Below are 6,514 nucleotides of genomic sequence, written 5' to 3'. Positions count from 1 at the left end.
TCGAATTAGTTCATTGTATTCATATAGGATCCAGGAGTGTAGCTGTAAAAAATAATCAAAATCGGAGTTAAAACTACCATTAAATCATGATTTTTCGTTTATAACCATCGAAATTTTTTGTCTCGTTACTTGATCTCTGCATTTATGCGATCTCGAAGCATATACAAACAAGATTGACGGTTGGATCGTTGAAACTAGTTTCGTACAATGCGTTTCCCATCAAGTTCAACGGTATATATATTTACTACGTAGTTTTTAATTTATTTATTTTTTACTTATAACACTTAAGAAATTGAATGATATATATGTAAAAAAAAATTATTAGGTTTTTGATTTTAAGGACATATCCCCCGAGGTCATCACCTACTTAGACGAGACCTTCGCAAACCGGTACAAAAATTGGAAGAGCGATGTTCATGCTTATTTTGAGGAATTTAATGATCCACAGATTGCTCACCTAAAGGGTTGGCCATCCGAGTTGGAGGACTGGCCAGAGGATTGGGAATGGCTCTGCAACCATTTTACGGACCCAAAATTTGTGGTATGTACATAATATTTTAAATAATAATTCATTATTGTTTTAGTTATTTTTTTAAGTTTTTTAAAATAATTTCTTTCAAATAGTTGCACTAACATGTATATTGTGTGTTTAACAGAAGAAATATGTTGTTGGCAAGAGAGCTCAGGAGTCACAGACACTTCTCCGCCATTCCGGTTCGAAGCCCTTTTCGTATAGGCTTGAGGCACGACATCAGGTAAAATTATTAATTTTGAAATTTTATACAATTTATTTTTTATTATTGATTAATAAAATTTTCTTAATGTTTTTTTTTTTCTTCTGGAGGGTTCTAAGTTCCCAAAGATCGACGTGTTCAAGGACGTTTACGTTCGACCTAACTATGAGACCACTGAGCCGCTTCATGTAAGTATTTGTAATTGTTATTATTCTTATATTTATGAATCGTTCAAATATTATTTATGTTTTGTTATTAAACATTATATGTTTTTTCTTTATTATTACAGGTTGTTATGGTGGAAAAGGGCGCTGCTGTTCTCCACGAAGCAACATCCCAACTTCCCCCAGAGACCCCGATTGAGCACGTCACTGTACCTGAGGATGTAGGTTTTCAGATCATGACTAAGGTCTTGGATCAAAAGTTCAATCGTTGTCATGGCAAGGTTGTTTAGGGTATGGGGAAGGCAAGGGTTCGTGAGACGGGTGCCTCATCTTCCAGATCAACCAAAGGAGAGGTCAATGCCCTGAAGAACGAAGTGACAACCTTAAAAGGTTAGCTTGCAGCCCAGGACGAGAAAATAAAGGCCTAAACCGAGCAGATGAAAGCCAAGAATGAGCAGATGAAAGCCGAGAACGAGCATATGAAGGCCCAGGGTGAGCAGATGAAGGCCCAGGGTGACCAAATGAGTATGATTGTACATGCCTTAACGATGTCCGGTCTCCAAATCCAACTGCCAGCACCTGATCTTGCTCCACCTTCGACCAGCCACTTCGCCCAGTCGATACCCAGTAGTCTGATGTATCAAACCTAGAAGACTACTTATTGTAGTTTTTTCTTTTTTTGTTCGGACATCTTGTATGTACATTTTCATATAATTTATAATTAAATACTTTTTCTTGATTTATTATTTATTGTTTAGAATTGAATTACAATATTTATTAAAAATTAAATCAAAAATATTTTTGTCAAAATAAGAAAAAAAAAGTTTGCGCGACGAAGAAATTTCGTAGGTCATGCAAAGTGTCTTTGCGCGACGTAGGGAAATGCGTCGCGCAAACCCACTTTGCGTGACGTTGGGACATGTGTCGCGCAAAGTGTTTTGTGCATCGCACAAAGATACTTTGCATGACGTAGGGGTGTGCGTCACACAAAGTGAGTTTGCGTGACGTAAGGACATGCGTTACGCAAAGTGTCTTTGCGCGATGCAAAACCCTATGCCACGCAAAGACACTTTGCATGACGTAGGTTATTTCTTTGTCGCGCAAACCCTACTTTCATAGGCTTGGCGCGACGAAGGTTTGTTAGGCAAATTTTTGTGCGACGTTTTTTGACTTTGAGTGACGAAGGCCCTAGATCACGCAAAGTGTTTTTTGTACTAGTGATAAGTTTCAATACGAATGTATCGGTACATAAGTTTTGGTACAAAATATCTTGGCACATAACTATAGTACATACATAGGTACGTATTATGCATATACATATATATATATATATATATATATAGATCTATTCATGCTCAATGAAGAATATTATATATATATATGGCCTTTTTTATTGTGCGATCTTAATAATAATTGTCAAATAAATTTTTTTTTATGAGGATAAATACATAACCTACATACAAATGCTGAATAATTATTACAAATATATTTGATCATTACAATTAAATGTCAAGGACTAAAGTTTGTTTTTAATCTTATATACGGTTTTATTCTAAAACTAATATTCTTCAATGATTGAAATAGGATTTTCTATTAAATGAATTTAACTGAAGATTTTCCATCGGTCAGATCAAAAATAATTTATTGAAATCTAAAAGTAATCTTATATACAGGATCAAAAATAATTTATTGAAATCTAAAAGTAATCTTATATACCGTTTTAATCTAAGTATAGATAATATCATTGGTTTAACCAAAAAAAAAAAAAAAAAAACAAGCGTTGGCACGACCACCAAAATTTTGTCGATTAAACTTCAGTCCGTCGTATAAAACTCAGGCAATGCAAGTTTGCCCGCCGGATTGTCGTTGCAAATTTCGTTGGGTAAATAGAAGTTAACCAACAGAATCGTGTTGCAGTCGGGAAACTACATTTACGACGGTATTGACACGATTAATTTTGACTGACGAACTTCCATCGGGTAAAAGATGAAGTGACGACCCTTGATTTTAAGAGACGATTCTTGTTCGTCTCGCAATTTATTTTTTCCAGTAGTGAGTGCTCAAACCCGCTGAAGAATTTCTGGTCCCCATCTGACTGATTAAAATTCTCTGAGTCTAAAAAAGGGGGTAAAAGTTTTGATATATATGTCTAAATTTGGCTTCTTATCAAAATTTCTTTCTGGTTCGTGTCCTATGTGGACTTGAATAAATAATAATAATAATAATATTAATATAAACAAATTAGCTTGTCACATGCCCTTACTCTAATTGCCTAGCTCACAAGGTAAGTTATATGGATATGGGGAGTACCAATTGGCAATATAGAAAATAGTTTAACTTATAAATTTATGTAAGGTCTTTCTCCATATTAATGTGTGATTAATTCTCAACATGAGAAAGCAAATATAATTCAATTCCCATATGCACTGAATGTTTGGGATAAAGATGATGATAAACAAATGGCAATGAACTTCCGTCCATATATCTAACAATCTAGTACTAGAAGCAAAATCGGTTCTACAACCCTACGATATGGGAACAAACATCAGTAACTAGTAATTAATAGTTCAAAAATCTTGTTTATATTAACTGCAATGAAAAGGACAATCACGAATTAGCTATCCAAATTGTAATGGTTACAAATGTACAGGATCGAGTAATTTCTTGGTTCTCTGCTGGGGCTTGTGGATTCAAGGGTACAAGAAGGGGTACACCATTTGCCGCTAAAACCGCAGTAGGAAATGCTATTCGGACAGTAGTGGATCAAAGTTACAACGAACAGGAGTTATGATAAATGGCCTGGGTTTCAGAAGAGATGCGGCATTAAAAGCTATAAATCTTTTCTACGTAAAGTATACTCTGAAGACATCGAACAAGTATTTATCACCATGATCAGATCGAACAAGTATATATCCTATTATCCTGTAATATCCTTTACATATATATTGTTTGATGGCGTATATCTCCTATATATTTGTCTGAAATTTTGAGTATTTTAAATTGATTAAAGTTCAACTGATTACATCATATGCAAGACAATAAACAAATTGTTCTGCAGCTAAATTTGAAAATTAACTTGTAACTCCCATCAAGGCCACCTAACCACAATGCTTATATATTTAGTTTAGTATTTTTTTTTTCTTATTTGATCCTTGTAATCTTGCAGTTCTCGCTGAATTTGACTTTCAACAAAGTGTTTGAAGTTTAGTAATTACTTTTTGCGGTTTATTATGCTTTTACTTGTAATTATTTTGCAAAAATTCTTTTAGACTAACTCTAATGGTGGGCTAAAAGCCAAATTACCCTCCAAAATTTCCCCCAAACCCAATCCAACCCAAGGGGAAATTTTGGGCTAAATGCTAAATGCTAAATCAAGCCCAGATTCCCCTCAAAATTTAGCTCAGAAATCGGAGTGAGCTCCACCGAACTGAGTGAAAAAGGGCGTTTGTGCGCCAAACGTAGCCCACCCACTCGCCCAACTCGTGCGACACCTCAGACAACGAGGGCCCCGCCCATGTGGGCCTATCGGCCATGTTTCGCAACGCCTCCAACGGCTATTTCCATCCAACGGTCACGATCTACAGGTCGTTGGTTAATCCAATGGCCTAGATTCAATTTTTTTTATATATTTATATATTATTGAATTCAACGACTGAGATCGAATATAATCAAATCTAATGGTAAAAAAAGATCTAACGGCCCAAATTTAAATACAACGGCTAAAATAAAATAAAAAGTTAGTTTGAGATTTGAGATTTATATAAGGGTAATGTTATTCATATCATATTTTTATACCACCTTAGGTGACATCTGATGTGGACAACCACATCATTTGAATTAATCAGTTTTTTAAATTTAGTTCATTATTTAATAAACTAATAATTAAGAAAAATAGTTAATTAAATGATGACTGTGATATATGAGGAGCCTTTCTCCTTCATTTCCTTGGGTTTTGCAAATTTTTCAAATGATGTGGCTGTCCACATCAGATGTCACCTAAGGCGGCATAAAAATGTGATATAAAAATATGATATGAATAGCAAACGAGATTAGGCATAATATACTCGTTAGTCCACAAGCCTATCATGTCCAATGTCAGTTTTGTTCTACCCGCTATTTCAGGTCATTGGTAAAATGTCAATGTAGTATGAGAAATGTGTGCACATAGGTCAAATTCCATGACATTATTATTAATACGAAAAAGAATTAAAGAAAATACATGTACAATTATAAGAAAAATTTATTGGGATCCAACTAAACAATTTTCTCTACTAAATTTTCAAATTTTCACTTAATAAATAAGAAAAAAAAAACATGGTTGTTTTTCTCTCTACACCCATTAACCCTAATTAAACCCACCACACCATTTTTATTATGGGAAATTTTATTTAAACCCATTCAACCTCTTTTTACACCCAACTTAAAATTTTAAATGTTAATTGTCTATTTTACCCTATTGCATAATTACTATTAAGTACAAAATGAAATTAATAATAAAACTCAAATTTATCAATAAACCCAAACACTATAATTAAACCCTACGATCATTCTTTGTTTATCCTACGTTCATTCCAGCTAAAACCCTGATAGCTCTCATAGAGACAAATAAGTTTTTCTAATGATGGATGGTAATTTTGAAGTTTTGAATCCTCCAACCAAGGTATGACTCAATTTATGAATTTTTTGTTCTTTTGATTTCAATTCTTTAGAGTTTAGAAGATGAGATTGCAGGAATGCCAAGCTACATGGCTCCGTAGACATTTCTTACTGGAAGGGCTAATGTTGAGACGGATGTTTATGCATTTGGTGTTCTTATGCTAGAAGTTGTCTGTGGACAAAGGCCTGGTAATCAAAACGAACAGAACAACTACAACAACAACATAGTGTATATTGGCTGTGGGATCTTTATAGTAGAGGAAGGATCCTTGAAGCTGATGACTCTAGCATGGATGGAGACATTGACAAGGATGATATGGCATGCGTGCTGATGTTGGTGCTGTCTGTGAATGATGGGTTCACTGGCCTTTTCCTAGTTATGATCTCCAAAAGGACAACCCCATAACTATACACATCGCTTTTTGCAGTGATTTTTAGCATGCATGCATATTCTGTAAGTAACAATTGAATTATCAGCTTTTGAGTTGTGGAAAACCATGCAAAGAAATTAGATCTAAACACATCAAATTTAGCTTCTAAAAATCAAATGGGTGTAAAAATAAATCCACATATTGAATTGGGCTTTTAGGGTATATTAGGTATCAAATTTGGGTTTAAAGAGATAATAATAGTTTAGTTAAAAATCAAATGGGTGCAAAGAGTAAATTGGATGTAGAAATAGGTTAGATGAGTTTAAAAAAAAAAATTCCTTTCTATTATTTCCAGCAAACTCAAATCAAACATCTATAAAAAAAAAATTCCAAGGTCATCTACGACGGTTAACTTCTTCTGTTCTTTTCCTTCTCTTTCTCCTCCTCCCTCTTCCAACCTTGAGAAGAATATGAACCATCAAACTCTGCTAGTTTTCGGCGTCGAAATCGAACATGGGTCTGCACCATTCACACTAATTCACAGTCGTCTCTCTTTTTCCTGATTGATTTGATCCAAGTTCACATAGAG

Source organism: Malus domestica, chromosome 03 (genome assembly GCF_042453785.1).
Source record: "Malus domestica chromosome 03, GDT2T_hap1".
Lineage (NCBI taxonomy): Eukaryota > Viridiplantae > Streptophyta > Magnoliopsida > Rosales > Rosaceae > Malus > Malus domestica.
The sequence above is the reverse complement of the archived record's forward strand: the minus strand, read 5'-3'. Positions refer to the sequence as shown.